The sequence below is a fragment of the Pongo abelii genome, chromosome 4 (genome assembly GCF_028885655.2).
Source record: "Pongo abelii isolate AG06213 chromosome 4, NHGRI_mPonAbe1-v2.0_pri, whole genome shotgun sequence".
NCBI classification, from domain to species: domain Eukaryota; kingdom Metazoa; phylum Chordata; class Mammalia; order Primates; family Hominidae; genus Pongo; species Pongo abelii.
The window spans coordinates 135,547,141-135,567,194 of record NC_071989.2 but is presented as its reverse complement, the minus strand read 5'-3'; the positions used below and the strand labels follow the sequence as shown (position 1 = coordinate 135,567,194).

At 41.3% G+C, this 20,054-nt stretch overlaps 1 protein-coding gene across 1 annotated transcript in view; it reads right to left on the bottom strand.

Moving 5' to 3' along the window:
- MEGF10 (multiple EGF like domains 10) overlaps positions 1-13,481 on the bottom strand; it is a 244,996-nt gene extending 231,515 nt beyond the window's left edge. The window contains exons 1-2 of the mRNA XM_054555890.2: positions 13,326-13,481; positions 10,708-10,863 (exon numbers count right to left, since the gene is read on the bottom strand). The gene's annotated coding sequence lies outside the window, so the exon portion shown is untranslated. The remainder of the gene's footprint in view (positions 1-10,707; positions 10,864-13,325) is intronic.
- Positions 13,482-20,054: the final 6,573 nt, after the last annotated feature.

Genomic DNA, 20,054 nt, shown 5'->3' with positions numbered 1-20,054 from the left:
TATGAGGTCCAGGAATCTGGGGGCCACGGAGATCAAAACCCATCACCATTTTTCAGCAAACCATTAATTTTTAAATGTCTGTGGAAAATAACTATTGGCTGATATCTTTCAGTTCCATTTCAAACGTTTTACCTTATGCAGTTTACCTAATAAACAATCAAGTTACTAAAAATAAAAAATAAAAAACAGTAACTAAGTTGATAATTTAATAACTTCAGATGTTTCTAAAGGCTTAGTTGTGTTTACCCTTTTTGAAATCAATAACATTTCATTTGGAATTTTAAATCCACTTTAATGAGCATTCTGCTAGCAGCAGTTTAATTTAAGATCCGAACTTATACAAACAAAAGTAATAGAGGATTTTACCTAGATAACAATTTATACTTACCTTTTGCAGACCACATCACTGATTTGAATGTATAAATCCCTGCAATTTCATTATATATGCCTCTTAAAATTTTTTAATGCTTTTAACCAGAGAAGGGGTTATATAGGAAGAATATTCCCAATGTAACAACTCTTAATGTTGCTCAGGTATTTGCAACATGACCGACATGGTTCTTCTAGTACTGGTGCTATCTTTGGAAGCTTTTACAGAGCAACAACATGACTTCCTTATAGGCAGTAAATGAGAAACATCCTATGATAATGCCACTGGCTTTCTACATAAGCTGCCTGTTTTATGTCTTATCAAATTGAAGCATTTGTCAACACACAAACCTTGTTTCTTTGTATCTTCACATTCATTCACTGATTTAATGCTGACAATGTGTTCTGCATTGTTCCCCTCCCTGTAAGTAACCTTTTGGGGTCATGTAATCTATCCCTATAAAACTAAGTGGAAGCATCCCCCATAAACAAGGAGCTATAGCTACTGTTTCTAAAATCCACTCTCTGGCACCATACCATAGGGACCCAAGCAGCTCTGGAGTCTCCAGAGGGTGCTCAAGAGGGAAATTATAGCCTTTGGGCTCCTCAGTGCCTCCCTGTGAGATGCTGTGCTGTCTTGCACTGTTGCTTCCTGGAAGCATTTTATAGCTATCACACCCTAATGTACCAAAACTGTACAATCCCCTCATAATTTATGAAATTCTTCAAAAAAGTGATTATTTCACTCTCTGTTATAGCTCTACTTTCCATAGAAGCTCAAAAAAGTAATTTTTAATGGCTAAAACCACAATTACTTTTGCTCCAAACTAATAGTCCTTGAACCATGGTGGAACACATAGCACCAAGCAATGCTTCCCCATTTTGCCCCTCTCCCAGCAGTCTTGTAACAAATCCTCTCCTTAAGCCCCCCACCAAAAAATCATATCACATAAATTGACACCCAGGCACAATCCAAATCCCAGTTTAGGCTCAGCTGGAGCCTTTTACCCCATCTGTAAATATCCAAAATTCATCCTATATCAATGAATAACTTACTGTGTTGCTTCATGAACATTCCTTTGTTACCTATAAGAAGAGAGCTTACCTGAGAATGACAGTAGCACAGGGCAAAGCAAGCCAGGAGATGAAGAGACACTCCTATCAACCTCCTCTGAGCCCCTGAAACCAACCTCCACCTTTGCTTCCCATAGTTATATGTGGCAGTAAATTCCCTTTGTTGCTTAAGTTAATTTGAGTTTGGTTATATGTCACTTACAACTGAAATAATCTTGACAAATACACTAATAATTATCAAATTTTATTGGGTTATATAAATATTAGTGCCTCGGGAACTTGAAACAACAAATCCCAGAGATGTGCAACCATAAACACTATAGCCTGATGAGTGATTCAATTAAATATGTACATATAGATCATCGCCCAAGCCACATATATAAAAATAAGGAGAGATAAATCTGAAGGAGAAGGAAAAATCTTTTGCATTTTGACACAATTTATTAAGCAGAAGACATCTGCCCAATGTCTAGGTCTGGAAAGATAAATTATTCCATTTTATGTTGTTATTAAATTGTATTACTCTTCATTAAAGTTAAATGCATTTGGAGGAATTAAGCTTATCAAAAATTTGGCAGTGTAATATAAGCGATGATTCTTTGTTGATTTGACAACATCTTCCTGTGAGTTGATTCACAATTTTAATTTTAGAAAACAATATTTCTTTGATAGGGGCTGACAGAATGATGTGAACTGCTGCATCATTTTGCATGAAGTCATATTGATTGTGAAAGGAAACAGAAGCCAAGTGACTTAACCAATTTTTCAAGGAGGATTATGACAATAATGTTTCCATATTGTCAGAGGGGATCACATCAATTTAAGAACTAAAATTCAGCTTCAGGAGACAATCACCTGTCCTTTTGAAGATAAATACAAAGGAACTCTATGAAGATAAAAATTCTAAATAACGTTAGTGAAAAAAATAGTTAAAAATGTATGAAATTATGTGTCGATATCAAGCACCTTCTATGGATACAATGATGAGCAAAACAGAGACATCAGAGAGCTTTCAACCTAGAGGAAGGCATTAGCCAATCACAGAGAATTATAATTCCAACTAGGATGTTACCAGAGAAATGGACCTGCTACCAGGTCCATGCTGGGGCTTCATGCTAAGCAAATAGACCAGGGAAGGATTTCATAAAGAAGTGATATTGAACTGATATTTAAAGAATGAATAAGCCCTGACTTGATAAAGAGGGAAAACAGCATTCTGGTCTGAGGGACAAGCCTCTACATAGGTGTAGGGAAGACTGGAGCAAGAATAAGAGACCTAAAACTGCCCTGAGGCCAGAACCCAGGGAAAGGAGCCCGTGAGTGAGGAGGGCCCAGGCTGAACAGAGGTAGAAAGTTTCCTCCTAAAATACTCTATAGACTTTGAATGGTTTCAGGCAGGGCTTGTGTGATCAGTTTTGCATTTTAAAAAACATCACCTTGGCTTCAGGCTGGATAATAAATGGGGGATGGGGTCAGGGTCCAGGCAAGGGAAAATAGTAGCTGGGGCTGGGTAGAAGTAGGGGTGAGGGTAAGACACAGGTAGAGAAGCCATCTGTCATGGCAGCTTATTCTCTTCAAACATTTATTGAGAGTCACCAGCAGGAAATCTGACTAAATCATTCTCTTTTTAAAAACTCTTTGTTGGGCAAAAATCTCAAACATCTAAAAGAGTAGACAGAATAATCTAATGAACCCCTATATGCTCAACCCTAAGCGCCAACAACAATCAATGCTGGACTAATCTAGCCTGATCTATATTCCCAATCTTTCTCTACTCCCAGATATATTTTTAAATTATGAACATTTCAAACCTTCAGAAAAGTCATGAGAGTACTACAGCAATCATCCATTTAACATTCATTTAGATCCATTGTTAACATCTTGTTAACTTTATATATATATAAAGTATATACGTAAAACTGTGTGTGTGTGTGTGTGTATATATATATATATTTACTGTGTATATTCTCTCTCTCCCGTATGTGTGTGTGTGTGTGTGTGTGTGTGTGTCTTCCATCATCTATCCCCTAAGAGCAAAGGCACTCTCTTATACAACCAGCATATAATTATTGCTCAGGAACTTTAACATTATCTAATATACAGTCCAAATTCAAAATTTCCCATGTGTTCCAATAACATCCTGTATAGCTGTTTTTTCCCCTGATCTAGGATCCAAATAATGCTCACACATTTATTTTGTTATCCTGTCTCTTTAGTCTCCATCAATCTCAAGCGTTCCTCAGCATTTGTGTCTTTCATGACATTGATGCCTGTGAAGGGTCCTGGCCAGCGGCTTTGCAGGATGTCCTTTAATGTGTGTTTGTCTGATTGTTTACTCATGATTAGATTGAGGTGAAACATTTTGGCAGTACTATCGCATAGGTGATGTTTGTCCTTCTCAATATATCACCTCAGGAGCCACATGATGTCAGTTGTACCATTACTGAAAATGATTCTTTCACTTTTCTAACCTATTGAGTTCACATCCTATAGACATAATCCATTACTGTGGAAACCAGACAAGGACTGCAAAATATAATTTCTATTTCCTCATGAGCCATCTTAATACCAAGAGACATTTACACAGATCATTTATACAGACAAAACTTTACTGGTTGTATTCACAAAAGGTGGATATAGATCATAAATAGACACGGATGGGGGATGAATATCCTACAGCAATTAGAAGATATTAGTAAGTTTGGGAATTAGAATCTGGAGAGGAAGTGGAGTGTGGAGGTGAAGCACATCACCTCAGGAGCCAGACCGCCCTGCCACTTCCCACCCATGTGACTTTGGGCAAGTTACTTAACCTTTCTGTGTCCACATCTGTAACATGGGATGTCACAGAACTCTTCCTTATATGGTTGGTGCCAAAACTGAGTTGCTACATGTGCAGTGCCTGGCATACCACAAGCTGTCAATGAGATGATGATGATGATGGTAATGTTTCTAGAGAAGGACCACTAACCTCCATGTGTGGACGAAAGGAAGACCTTGGTTTTTTTTATATATATAAAAAATATTGTCTGAGACCAGGCATGGTGGCTCACGCCTGTAATCCCAGAAATTTGGGAGCCTGAGGTAGGTGGACCACCTGAGTTCAGGAGTTCGAGACCAGCCTGGACAACATGGCAAAGCCCCGACTCTACTAAAAATACAGAAATTAGCTGGGTGTGGGGGTGCATGTCTATAGTCCCAGCTACTCGGGGGGCTGAGGCAGGAGAATTGCTTGAACCCGGGAGGTGGAGGTTGCAGTGAGCCAAGATTGCGCCACTGCACTCCAGCCTGAGTGGCACAGCAAGACTCCATCTCAGTATATACATATATATATAGATAGTCTGAAGTTTATACCCTGTTAAAAACATAATATGGTAAAATGTCAACACATTTGTATAAAATCATCAGCATCATTTAATGAGAACTACATAGGGTAAAAGAGTTTGATTTTAACAGTTAGATGACTAGCATTAACATTTCCCAAATATTCAGTAGAAGACACCATAGGGTAGAAACATCTAGATGACAAAAATAGAGGAAGGGAGCAGGGAGAAGCAAGGGAAGGGCAAAGAGGTAGAGGGAGAGGGAAAGTCCCACATCCCTGGCCCTGAGTCCTCAAATCTCACCCTGCCCAGGACTTAAAATTACTGGCCTTTCTACCACTCACAGGCTTGCTTCCCTAACAGTCCCCTCTGGGCTTCTTCCTGCTGTAGGATTTAAAAATCCAGGCTTTCATTATTGTCTCCCCAACTCAGCCTACCTAACCATACCCAAAACAAAACACACATAGCATGTTTTCTTTTTCTTCTTCGTCTCTTATTTTTCAGTGAAGTCCCACCATTTATCAAAGTTAAATAACGTTTTTGTTGTTGTTGTTTTTTGGGTTTTTTTTTTTTTTTTTTTTTTTGGAGACAGAGTCTAGCTCTGTTGCCCAGGCTGGAGTGCAGTGGTGTGATCTCAGCTCACTGCAACCTCTGCCTCCTGGGTTCAAGTGATTCTCCTGCCTCAGCCTCCCAAGTAGCTGGAATTACAGGCACCCACCACCATGCCCAGCTACTTTTGTATTTTTAGTATAGACAGAGTTTCACTGTGTTGGCCAGGCTGGTCTTGAACTCCTGACCTCGTGATCTACCCACCTCGGCCTCCCAAAGTGCTAGGATTACAATCATGAGCCACCACACCAGGCCGAAGTTAAATGACTTCTACAACAGGCATGAATTTTACAGTCCCAAAACCCAGATGTGCAAACATAAAACCCCCTTTATTTTTTCAAAACTGACTTAGATCACAAGACCCACTTCCACAAATGGAAAAATACCTTACTGCCAATTCAAGGAAAACGCAGACATTTCTGGGATTTGTTTTTTAGTTTCTTTAGGTAAATAGGAAGTCAATATGGAATTCATACTCTCTCTTATTTCCTTCTGTTCTCTCCATCACTCCCTAAATCTGGGGGCAACAGGTGCAGCAGCTTAAGCTGCAGAAAAGAAAGAAAGGATTCTCTCAGTTCTCTCAAGGAAACTGTCTAGAACAGCAGATTGTTCTAATCTTGATTACAAATAATCAAGTAAATGCCCAATTGTAATACAAGTAAGTTTCCCAAAAGTGTTTTGGGAGTACAGAGCAAGTATAAAGAAGCATAAACTCAGTTCAAAGGGCCAGAGAAGCTTCCAAGAGGAGGCAGTTTTTAAGTTTTATTTTAAGAATGAGATGGAGATAGTAAGTTTAAGAAGACAGGGAAGGATATCTCAGGAAGCATTTGCTAAGGCATGGAATAGTGGGAGAGGGTGACGTCCTTGGGAAATAGAAGTAGTTCTGTCCAGCTGGAGCACAGGGCATGCTCAGAATACTGGAGATGAGTCTAGAGAGATGAACACACTGTACATCAAGCCAAAGGATTTGGAGTGTCTTCTCTAGACCAAGACTTGGCAAACTGTACATGGAGTCCAAATATAGCCTGGTTTTGTAAACAAAGTTGTACTGAACACAGCCATACTCATTTGTTTACATACTGTCTTCAGCTGCCTTCATGCTTCAACATCAGAGTTCGGTAGTTATGGCAGAGGCTATATGGCCACCAAAGCCTAGTATATTTACTATCCAGCTCTTTACCTTAAAAGTTTGCTAGCTGGGCCTGGTGGCTCATGCCTGTAATCCCAGCACTTTGGGAGGCTGACGTGGGCAGATCATGAGGTCAAGAGATGGAGACCATCCTGGCCAACATGGTGAAACCCCATCTCTACTAAAAATACAAAAATTAGCTGGGCATGGTGGCGCGTGCCTATAGTCCCAGCTACTTGGGAGGCTGAAGCAAGAGAATCGCTTGAACCCTGGAGGCAGAGGTTGGAGTGAGCCGAGATCGCACCCCTGTACTCCAGCCTGGTGACAGAGCAAGACACTGTCTCAAAAAAAAAATTTGCCGACCCTGGGCTAACCCACTTCATTAATATATGCACCCTCTTTAAAAGGATAAATTATCCTAGAGCCAAAACTCCACTTAAATATTGTTAGTATATTGTTATTTAGATATAAAATTAAGTGCAAGCATCTTATGCTTATAGCTCTTTTGCAACTATAAAAATGTGTATAAACTAACAAAAACAATACAATTCAAATTAATTTATTAATTCAATGTGAATGATGACATCACTTGTATGGAGACAGATTTCCATGCAGGAGACAGATTTGGTGCAGGTACCAAAATCAACTGTCAGTACTCAGCTCTAAGGAAGCCATTGAGGTGATCCACAATTGTTCATGTTTTAAAATATCATCCAAATGAAAACACGATAATTTAAAAATTACCACAGAGAGCTGCAGATTCTGGATGACATGCAGTTACTGAATAAATCTAACAGACAGCTATTCACATGGCAACAAATAGCTAAAAACAACTAGTCCAAACTAGGTGAACCCAAGGGGTAGCAATGGATTAGAGAGAAGAGGACACATTTGAGAATATTCAGTATACTATCTGGACAAAACTTTAAACATCAAATGGTTGTGTGGAGGAAGAAACATAAGGGAAGATTCAGGAATGACTCACAGGTTTCTGGTGTGGGCATGTGTGCTCACCGAGGTGAATAAACACAAAGGAGGTAAAAGTTTGGGAGAGAAAGACACTAAGATCCCTTGGGTATGTTGAATTTAAGGCATCTGTGAAACTAGTTCTTATTCTGAATAAAGTTGGATGTATAGGACAATGCAGTTATAAGCAATAACTGGCTCATAAAGATATGCAAGTTGGAGGCCAGGCATGGTGGCTCACGCCTGTAATCCCAGCACTTTGGGAGGCCAAGGCGGGTGGATTGCCTGAGGTGAGATGTTCGCAACCAGTCTGGCCAACATGGTAAAACCATATCTCTACTAAAAATACAAAAAAATTAGATGGGCATGGTGGCATGCGCCTGTAATCCCAGCTACTCGGCAGGCTGAGGCAGGGGAATTGCTTGAACCAGGGAGGTGGAGGTTGCAGTGAGCCGAGATTGCGCCACTGCACTCCAGCCTGGGTGACAGAGTGAGACTCCATCTCAAAAAAAGAAAAAAAAAAAAAGATATGGAAGTTGGAAATAAGTTGTTATTGAACTACCAATATAGATGAGATGATAGCCCACATAGAAAAGTAAAAAGTGAGAGAAGAAGAAAGCACTAAAAGACACTTAACAAAGAACTGGCCATTATAGGGAGCTTTCTAAATAACTACATTTATGAATCCCTAAATATAATCAATTCAGTATGATCTATGTGAATGGAGGGAAATTATAATATGCATAATATGAGATACCAATACAAAAGTTATTTCTTTTTGGTGGATTCATTTTGGTAGATGCACAGAGGAGAGAAGCATTGATAGAAGATTTATTTGTTTGCTAAAATTTGGTTTGCTCTCCCAGGAGGCACATTAACTTGGATAAAATGACAAAATGGTATAGAATGTGGCAGTCACTGTTAGTTGTCTATTCAATATCCATTTCTTCTTTACAAACCAACTTGAATTTTTCTCAGTGGCAATGTGCCTAACTGAAAACTTTATTTTCCCGCCCACTCTGCACCTATGAATGGCCATGTAACACAGTTCTGGCCAATGAAATACAAGTGAAAGTCAAAGGATGAAACTTCTGTGGAAGCTCTTTAAAAGGCACATAGACTCAAGTGACTGGATGCTTTGTGCATACCTTCTTCCTTCCTAGATACATCATGTTGGAGGTGGAGCCACAGTATTGTGACCACCAGGCCCCAAAAGCATGGTAAGGATTACTGAGCGGAAATACAGGAGGATCCTGGGGGCTTCACAAATCCTCAGTATGAGCCCTGACTCTGCTTCCAGATGTAAATAAGAATAATTGGATCCCTAATTTTTTAAGTCACTTTTTTTCTGGGTTTCTGTTAGTTGAGGCCTAGTGAATTTCTCCCTACGCAGAAGGCCTATTTGAAAATGGTCTCAGCTAAAAAATCCCCATAGATAACTTTCAAAGTTAATGTAATGTCCAGGAATAAATGAAAAGTTGATTCCCACCTAGATGCAACAGGAAACCTCTCAACCTTATTACTAGGGCCACCTGCTTCAGCCTTGATTAAACGAAGTGAAGGAAAAAAGGAAGTGAGCAGCCCAGAGTTTAGCTGGCCATGACAAATGAGTTCCTGGTAAGACTGTATCCTCCAAATCTCCAATTTCTAGCATCCTCTACCATGCTTTCTTTTAGCTTTTCATCTTTCTTTCCATTCTTAATCTAATGGGAAAAAAGGTGAATAATAAAGTATGAATACTATTATTCATTAACCTTCAGTGCCTTCTCATTGTCCACCCAGTTAAGCATATGAAGGATGATTTATTGAACTACTAATTTGTGCTTTTCATTGCCAGTGTTTTCCTCTCCTATTCCAAGCAAGTAGCCAAGCTAATTGCCGCCTTACTTCAGGGAAGTTTGTGGCAGAAGCTCGAAAGCAAATGACCTACCACACCTGCTTGTGTCCTGGTCTTCAAGAGCTTGGGTTCCTGAAGTGGATTATGCTGGAGCAACACAGGTAGAAGCAGAAGTAACAAAGGAGAGAAGGAGACTGCCATACTGCCCTATACCAGGAAGGTGGGGTGGTTTCCACAATCATCAAGGGGCCTGTGTCCTACTTCTAGCAGAACCTGGGGAAGACAACAAGGACTCTGCGGGGCCTAACTGTGTGGTGAAGCTAGGGAGGCTGTACCCTTGGCAATAGGGCTTCCATTGTGAAGAAAGATGCCTGCAGGCCAAGAAGAGCAGAGAAACAGAGTCACTGCCATTCAAGAGTTCATGACAACTTCAACAATAGGGCCACCATAATAAGCCAAAAATTAGGAGTAATTCGCCTGTGTTTTAAGGAACCACAAAGTCTCTGAGAGACTGAAGAAGAGAGAACACCCAAATGACAGATTAAATTTACCTCCAGCAAGGTGGGATTAAGGCTCACAGAAATATCCAGAACACTCTACTCACATCTACTGGGGTCCAAGGCCTCAACAGCACAGTCTCCTCAACCTGCTGCTCCAGACATTTGGCTTTTCTTCCTCTGCTTGAATCCTACAATTGCGATGCTTTCCTGCCTCTGTGTTTGCTTGGAATTTTCTGTCCTTTGGCAATTTAATGCATGTATTCATCCATTTAATAATAAGTGCCCATCTTTTCTATCTTCAAATACTTGCCCTTCATAAGGTTCTCCCTGACCCCTCTGAAAAGCCATGATTTCCTCCTTTACATCTCCAAGTTTTGTACTTCTCTTGGGACATTTACCCTGTACTACTTTTTGTTACCATTTCACATCTGCTCCCCGCCACATCTTAAACATTTGTTGAACATCTACTAAGCATCCTAAAGACAGTGACTGTTTCCCAAGTACCTAGCATAACACCATATGCCATTGACCTTAGGACACTAAACTGAACAGAGCATAGAGCCTGTCCTCAAAGTTCTCAAAGTCAATGTATCATGCTCGGGGATCACAGGATTGTATGTAGTAACTTCTCAGCCTTTGTTGATCTTGATTGTCAGCATTTTAAAGCTCCTTTCAGCTACTTATATAAAATTTAAGCAAAATGAGGAAGATAATTTCGTTGGAGAGAAAGCTTCTGGATGCTTCAGAATATGCCACCTCACCTGAATGGTAACCATTACACTTGTAAATAAGATAAAATAGCAAGAAAAATCTAAACATATGCTTTGATTATTTTCTTTTTGAAAATCAATAAGATCATTTTTATTTTCAAAGAAAATGTGCAAATAAAAATATTGTTACCGCTTATTTGAAATCCATGAAAAATGCTGAGGTGAAGGAACTGTTGTCCAAAAACTGCTTTCTCTTCCCGGGCTTACTTCCTTTGCCTTCATTGTTTTCTGCTGCCACTGCTGCTTTGGAATTTGCTGTTATGTGTAATAAACTCCATCGCAGTGTCTGTGGATAAATCAAGAAATATTCACTGGAGATCTTGTCACAGGCCACAGTCCAGACTTAATCCCTGCTCTCCCTTCCCACGCTTCTCAGTCTGTTTAGGCTCTCTCTCTTCTTCCAAATTCTCCATTCTCCTGATGCTACTAGCCTTTGGAGTCGACCTTTCTGTTTTCCGTCTCCCAAGTATGTCACACACCTATATCATAGTGGGCCAATGAAGGAAGGGGCACTGGCCTGGAATCAAGAAGCCTAAGCTCATTTGGTCATTTATTCAATCAACAAATATTTTTGAGTATTTTCTATGTATCAGGCCTTGGTCTAAGCCTTGGAAAGTAGTAATGAACAACATAGTGAAATCCCCAGCTTACATTCTAGTAGATAAAGATAAGTATACAGATTATCAAGAAGATTATAGACAGTGATAAATGCTATGAAGAAAATAAAGGAGTTGATGTGATAGAGTAATTTTACAGGGTCACTTGGAGTGCAGCTGTCAGGGAAGGCTTTTCTGCCATTTAAGCAGAGACCTGATGGATGGGAAGGTGCTAACTAGATTCCAAGAAAGAGTGTTTCCGGCAACACATCCCTAATATGCCCAAGGCACAGAAAGGAGGCCATGTGGCAACAGCAGAGAGCAGGAAGAAGAGAGGGACCCTAGCAAGATCAGCAGAAAAGGATGAGCTCATGGAGGATCTAGCAGCCACGCTGAGGAGTTTAGATTTTAATCTAAGAGTATGAGATTTATTTGATGTGCTTTAAGCAGAGGAATGAAACCATTTCATTTTTGTAAACATCACTATGACTACAGGGTGAAGAGTGGAATTAGAAATATCAATTAGGAGACTACTGCATAAAGTCAGGAGAGAGAAGGGGGAGGATTCAGTTCTTTAGAGCTGAAGCTTATAGGACTTACAAATGGATCCCGTGTAAGAGGTAGGGGGGAGTCACCAAGATAGTGTCCAGATTTGGGCTAAAAGGCTTGGGTGGATGGTGGGTGCCCTTCACTGACACAGGACAGCATTCCAAGCCTGCCTTGCCCAACTCTGGGCAATTTTGCCTCTTCAACTTTGAAATAAAGGCATTGAAAGGGACTGAATAAGTGGCCCCAGGCACTTTTCCAGCACTAAAATACCACAGTTCTATTGGGTTATTAGGACACAAATATGTTTTTCTTGCTTGCCATTAAGAAAATAACACAAGATTTAAAATGACAGAGGCTGAGATTCAAATCAAAGATCCACAAACCCATGTGGTGTTGACAAACAGATTCCACGTGCCTCAGTCTCCCCATCTGCAAAATGAAATCACAAAGCAGGCCTGCCTCACTGTGCTGCTGGGAGGGATACATAATATATGTAAGGAGCCTGGAATATAACGGTTCTTGGTCAATCCCACATTCTCCTTTCCTGACAGACCCAACAATTGTTTATTTTCTTTCTTTCATTCATCTCACTTTGTAAGTCTCTTGGCTCTGGGACTTTTCTCCAAGGATGAACTAAGATCTGGGACTCCCAGAGCAGATTTCACTTGTGTCCTTCCCTCCCTGGGGTGGTCGCTTCGTCCTGGACCTCTCTGCCTTCCCGCTTGGATGTTGACCATTTAAAGGGTGAGCGCCATGCAGTTAGCTTCAAGCCTGGGGACACCGGGGTTTCAACACCAGGGTTTTAACATCGGAGCTTAATTTTGACTCATACTTTTCCCTGCCTTCCAGCTCCACCCCTTTCCCTGATCAATGGGGCTAGGAAGGGGAAAAAGTGAACAGCAAAAACCAGTCCTGAGAAGAAAATGGGATGGAATGGCTGCTGATGAGAGAGATCTCATCCCCTGAAATCTCACCAATACGCTTTTTTGCTGCCGATGGCCATAATACTTCACGCTTGGGGAACGACATGGACAAACTACGAGGGATATTACAGTCTCATCTGCTGCCTACACTATGTTTTAGTTACCAAAACCTAAAATTTTAGATGCCATAAAAATTCACTGATGAACTCGTTGGTTTTTCTTATTGATGCCTCTCTTTTTCATTTATCTCAATTGCCCATCTTTGCTTTTTAGGAATAAAGCCAAAAAACAGAATTCTCCAAGTGTCAAGCAAAAACACATACTTTGCACACGTTTCTCGAGGTCCAGCCCGAAAGCCTGCGCCCTGGGCGTCCCTGCTCCGGCCGCTAGAGGGGGGTGCGCTGCTCGCTCCCCTCCCTCCGCCTCCCGCGTCGCCGGCGGGCCCCTCACGGCCCAGGGCATGGGGCAGAGACGCCATGCCGGCTGATACACACGCCCGGAGGAGCTGAAGGAGGAAGCCACTTGAAAATAAACAGGTGCCATAAAGGGCACAGGTAGCTTGCCCGGGCTTCCTGCTTCCTGGTCGCTCGCGCTTGCCTCTCCGCCGCCTCGCCTCGCCTTGAGCAGCCCCTGCACCCCGTTCTTTCACTCCCCCGCGCGTGAGCTCCTGGCAGCCTCACCCTTTTGCACATGACACGCCTCCCCGGGTCTCCCGCAGACAGGCCTCGCTCCTCCCTCCGCCAGGCCTGCCCGGGAGGCCTCGACCCGGCGAGGTGACCCGCCCCAGGGTCGCCGGCGCGAGGACGGGGCTGGCGGTGCAGCGGAGCTGCTTCCTCAGAGCCGCTTCCTCAGAGCCGCTTCCTCAGAGCCAGCTGCGGCGGGCCCGGGCGGGAACCACGGGAGCCCAGTGCACCAGCCTCCTCGGTGCTACCGCGGGACACAGAGGAAACAGCCACAGCTGGTTTCCGTGGGCAGGCCCCGGGCTGAAACTAGAGCCAGGGTAAGGGAAGCAATAATAACATCTCACATTTGCAAGAGGGCTTTATGCTTTCCAAAACGCCCTCACAAATACCCTGGCTTATGTTACTTCCTGTAAGGTGCGCAAGTATTAGGGACCCCTTTTTACAAGTGAGAAAACAGCCCATAGGAAGGTTAAGCATTAGTGACAGAGCTGGACTGGACTCCAATGCCAGGGTGAGAGGTTTGCCCAAACATCCCGGACCTGTGTAACATCTGTCAGGAGCTTAGCGCGATGAAGGTCAGATGACTCAGCGGCTCCAACGCTTGAGAGCCCTTACTGTGGCCCTTTACTGTGTCCAGGTGCGGCCGGCGGGGGACAGGGAAAGAGGTCACAGCGAAGACTCAGAAGAAACAAAAGAAAAGCGAATGTAAGAGCTTCACCACCTTCCCACTCCAGGACGGTGGACAACAAGAGGTTTGAAAGCTGTGATGTCCTCACTGTCTTCCTTCCCTCTCATGGAATGAAAAGTCGTTTTTGCCAGAATATTATACCTGCAAGATCTCATGGGGAGGAGACTGCAGTCTACCCGCTGGAGATTTTTGCCTACAGAAAGCTTCCCTTTTTTTGCAACCCAGAGACAGACTTTATAGCCTCTCCAACTCCCCTTGAATTTTTAAGGGAGAGAAAGAAAAGCCCCAAAGTGAAAGATAGTGGTCATCTATGCCTTGGAAAGATAAATGGGTGTTTTGGTTTTGTTTTTAAATGAATTTTCCTTTTCTAAAGAATTTCTTTCAAAAAATTAGTGGGAGTTGAGGTGAGGCATGTGTTTTATATTTTTATATCCACTTTAGTAGGTTTTAATATAACGTCTTGAGTCCCTTTTGAATTTCTTTATGACCCAGGTCAAGCTGCCCTGATTCAGGTTCCACACTGCTAAAAATTAAATTGTAGCTTCCATCCATGTCACAAATATGTAAGCTGGGGAGGTAACCTACTATCAGGCCATATTTACAGAATGGCTAAAAAACTAAGCTAAACTTCTCGAAGATGTCAATACCTAAGTGTCTTTGGGATACTTCCTGATACTACCTGTGAGAATCTGTTCATTTTTTCTTTTAATTAGGACTTTATTTTACTGAAAAAAAAAATATCTTGAATGAAGAGAGCCAAAGTACATGGTGATGTGAGTGTGAGTCATGGAACTTCTTCTTTTCTCTGAATAATTTTTTCACTTAAGAAGACATCCAGATACATTCAGATAATTTGACTATTTGCCGACCTCTTGGATGTGCCATAGATTCTTATGCATTGGATCCTTGAAGACTTACGCTTCAGGATGGCATGCCGGACACACAAGTTCACTTCCCCCTTGCAAAGCCACATGACGTTTACGGTAAAGAAATAAGGCAGAAATAAAGTCATGACACTGTGACCAGAAGGAAGGCCATCCGAGAGAAATATACTTTTGTGAAGTTCTTGGCAAGAAGAAAGAGGAGAGGACCAGGCCGGGCACGGTAGCTCACGCCTGTAATCCCAGCACTTTGAGAGGCCAAGGCGGGTGGATTACAAGGTCAGGAGATTGAGACCATCCTGGCTAACACGGTGAAACCCTGTCTCTACTAAAAGTACAAAAAATTAGCCAGGCATGGTGGCGGGCGCCTGTAGTCCCAGCTATTGGGGAGGCTAAGGCAGGAGAATGGCGTGAACCCAGGAGGCGGAGCTTGCAGTGAGCTGAGATCGTGCCACTGCACTCCAGCCTGGGCAACAGTGCAAGACTCCATCTCAAAAAAAAAAAAAAAAAAAAGAGAAAATTGATAATTTGACTATTTGCCGACCTCTTGGATGTACCATAGATTCTTATGCACTGGATCCTTGAAGATTTACACTTCAGGATGGCATGCCGGGCACACAAGTTCACTTCCCCCTTGCAAAGCCACATGACATTTACAGTAAAGAAATAAGGCAGAAATAAAGTCATGACACTACTGTGACCAGTGCAGTGGCATGACAATAACTCACTGCAGCCTCAAATTCCTGGGCTCAAGGGATCCTCCTACCTCAGCCTACTGTGGAATAAGTGAGACCACAGGCACGTGCCACCATGCTTGTCTAATTTTTTTTTTTAAGTACTGGTAGAGATGGGTACCTTGCTTTGTTGCCCAGGCTAGTCTTAAACTCCAGGCCTCAAACCATGCTCCCACCCCAGCCTCCTGAAGCACTAGGATTACAGGCATGAGCCACTGCATCCAGCCCAAAAGAGGCTTCTTATAAAAAAGGAACAACCAGAAAACAAGAAAGGGTTACCGGAAATTAAAAATATGGCTAAGGTGCCTCGTTAGCTCAGTCAGTAGCGCTTCAGTCTCATAAAAATATGGCTGCTAAAAAATTTTGCCTGTAACACAAACACTGAAAAATGAAATCAAGGAAATCTACCAAAATGATGAGTAAAAAGAAATCAAAAGTATGAAACAAAAGTTACAATCAGAGAATCAATAGAAGTCCTACACCCGCCTAACAGAACTGTCAGAAGAAAGCTGAAAAAAAAATGTGCAGGAGAAAATCATTGAATAAACCATAGGTGAAGAACGGATAAACGAAATGTGGTATATACATACAATGAAACATTATCCAGTCACAAAAAGGAAAGGAGCTACATGCTACAACATGGATGAACCTTGACAACATTATGCTGAGTGAAAAAAACCAGGCACAAAGGCACAAAGGCCACATATTGTATGATTCCATTTATATGAAACATCCAGAATAGGCAAAGCCATAGAGACAGAGAGTAAATTAGTGGTTTCCAGGGGCTGGGGGAAAGGGGTAATGAGTGAGTGATTGCTAATGGGTGTGGGATTTCTTTTGGGGGTGATGAAAATGTTCTGAAGCTAGATTGTGGTGATGGTTGCACAGCTTTGTAAATATACAAAAACCATTTCTTTGTATGCTTTAAAAGGGTGAATTTTATGGTGTGTGAATTATTTATTTTTAACCAAAAAAAAAAAAATAGTAGAAGAAAATCTCCAGAACTAAAAAATAAAAAGATTGAAGGTTCTGTATGAAGCAGAGTAAATATATAGATACTCTCAAATTCATTCTTATGGAATTAAACACTAAAGAAGGGCGGGGAAAAATGCTAAAGAGTGTCAAGAAAAAAGTTACAGAAAAATTAAAATAAAATTGGCATCAAACTTCTCATTTGAAATACCACCAGAAGAAAATGGAACAATGCCTTTTTCACAGTTCTGTAGGAATATGTTATTGACCAAATTAGGATAGGAAATCAGACACCTAGGAAAATAATATCTTCTAAGAAAGTTTTTTTCATTCAACAATAGTATAACTAAGAAGCTGATGTCTTTGTGATATCATGAAGAACACATGTGTTTCTGTTTGCAACAAGAAAAATGTAAGACAATTAGCAATTTTGGATAAAAAAATAGTTTCAAGAACCAATGTGTAAATATGAACAACTAAAGTGTGGCATGATTTTGAAGAAATTGAGTGTGAAGAAAGAGAATCCATTTGATCTCAATGCCTAGAACATGCTTCTATGACTAGTTTAGTGACATAAGATTACATTCCATTTTCTGGGGATTAAACCACTTAATTCTGCGTTTAATTATATATAATGTAGTAAAAAATATGAAAAGTGGCACTTATTGATTTAAAGCTATAAATGTAGCTGTAGAGGAAATGTAATACATGTGGGGAATAGTAGAAGATAAATTCTTTCAAAGTAGGGAAGGAATATATACTGTCTAAATAATGTGTTCAGTATAGAAGAATAGGCAAATTACCCTAAATTACAGTCTAACCATCAGAGGACTGAAACAGAAGCAATTAAAAGTAGTTTCCTCTGAGGAGGATACTGGGAGCTGGGAATAATACTTGCACTTGCTATTTAACACCATGATATATTTTTCAACATTTTGCTTTACCATATGCATGTATGACATAAATTTTTTTATTATACTTTAAGTTCTAAGTTAACTGTGCACAAAGTGCAGGTTTGTTACATAGGTATACACGTGCCATGCTGGTTTGCTGCACCCATCAACTCGTCATTTACCTTAGGTATTTCTCCTAATGCTATCCCTCCCCCAGCCCCCCACCCCCCAACAGGCTCCAGTGTGTGATGTTCCCTGCCCTGTGTATGACATGAATTTTTTTAAGAGAGAAAGAACAATTTCCAGGCTTGCAAAATAGGCTGTATCATTAGAAATACTTCCAGCAGCAGCATACAAAAACCTTTACTAACAGTGGCTTGCATCATGACATTTGTTATTTGTTTAAAAAGTGATCTAGAGGTAGGCAGAAGGAACTGACTGCAGTTGATTTGGTGGCTTGACGACATCAGTTTCTTCCCGTCTGTCTGCTCTGCCACCCAAAGTTCTGGCTATGGTCTCCACTCAAGAGCCCAACATAGCTGCTGGCTCCAAGAACCAGTTTTCTCACAGCCACATGCAGTCTCAGGAAGGAAATTACAGAAACAAAAAGGACTAACTTCCACATGATGATCACCTTTTATTTTCTTTTCTGGAAGCCACCATGCCTTCCTCCTCCAACCCATTCAGCTCCTTTCCATCCTTCTCTTGCATTTCGTTGGCTGGAATTAAGTCACTTGCTCACCTCTGAACCAATCACAGGGAATTTAGTTCACCGGAACTGAAGCAGATCTATCATATCTCATCATCTGTAGCTGAGCACATTGCTCCCTGAACAAAATTGGTGTTCTTGATAAAGAAGAAGAGGGCATTGACTGTTAGGTAGGCAATAACAGGGTCTACCAGGCTGACTGATGGATTAACCAGCTACCATCCCTTATGAGGAGACAATTGCCAGCCTGTCTGTCAGAGTCACAAAGCCTGGAATCTCTCACAATGAAAGGCTATACAATTCTGAGGCCTTGGTCCTATGTTAATTTAATGTGGATTAATCTTTTGAGATAAAACCATTAGTCACGTGTTGGCATCTGCAAATTAACAGTGGCTTCTGGGGAGAAACTCTGGAGAAAAAAAATCACATCACTGCATTTTTCAAAGGTTCAACATCAAAAATTTATCAAGTGTAAAAACCCAGTCTGTTTGATACTGTTAAAATGATTAATATTACAAATAGCTGCTAGAAACAAGGCACATCTGACAACCTGAAGGACTGGAAGGAGAGGCAAACAGTTTCCTTTCTGAAGTAGGAAAAGTTAGTTTCATCATTTGCATTTTCCCTCCCTCATATCATTTTATGTCTCTGGCACATTTCCTAAATCAAAGACTTTCCTGGGGATTCTATTTATCAGACAGGTATTGGCTTGCTTTTCAGCAGCCCTATCATAGTTAATTTACTAATATATCCTATAGACTTTCTGCACAATCTACACAGCTAAGGCCCATAGTGCCTCATAATTCCCACCTATTTTAAGTGAAAGACTTAATGTGTAGATGGGATCTGACATATGAGTGCTGCTCACCAGTTCACTGTCAGAGCAGGTCTGAATAATTAGCACCAGCAGCTCTTCTTTGCAGATATTAATACCTTATATCATAAATGTCAAGCATAGCACAAAGATGCAACTGGAAAACCTCCGAAAGGAAGGGAGCCCATAAATCATGAAGGTTTCACTCTATTTTTCTTCCGTTTTACTATCAGAAAGTAAACCCAGGGTGGTGAGATTTAAAATCCTGCCCACCTCTTATTTATTACTTAGCATGGGGCCTTTCCTGAAGCTGAACCCTGGAGGAAGGGCTGAGGGGAAGGAGACACCTCAGCCGGGGAGGGATAATGATGCATTCAGGGGTGAGGGGTAAGTGGAAAACTAAACCTCTCAGCAGCACTCCCAGACAGTTCTGTACTCCTTACCCATGTCGCTGTGTTGTGTACACTTGGGACTTAGAGGCTGGAAGATTGTACAATACAGGCTATTGGAGGGGTTGCTTATAAAAAATCATAACCCCCTGCCCTACTCAATGAAGAAAATAATCTCTTTTATGGTTGGAGAACAAGTGTGAGAATGAATGTTGTAATGTAATGTTCATACATTTTAATGAACTTGCTGAGGACGCCAGGACCTAAATAAACACCTCATTCAAACTAGGCCCTAGCTCTGCAGTTAGCAAGGCCACGTCCAACCTCACCTCCAACAGTAGGTATCACTCTTCTAACTGCAATTTAATTTAATTTAGAGATGAGGAAGTCTGTACTTCTGAAAAAAAAAACAAAAGCAAAAAACTATTCTATCCTAAGAACTTTGGCACTTTGGCTATTAGAAGGTTTCCACTATATTTAGCTGAGGTTGATTTCTCTGAAACTCCTTTTGGTTCATCCTACTTCCCCTTCTAGGGTCCCATGGGGATAATTCTACCTTTTTTGTTGTTGTTGTTGTTGTTGAGAGAGGATCTCACTCTGTCTCCCAGGCTGGAATGCAGTGGCACAATTAGGGCTCACTGCAGCC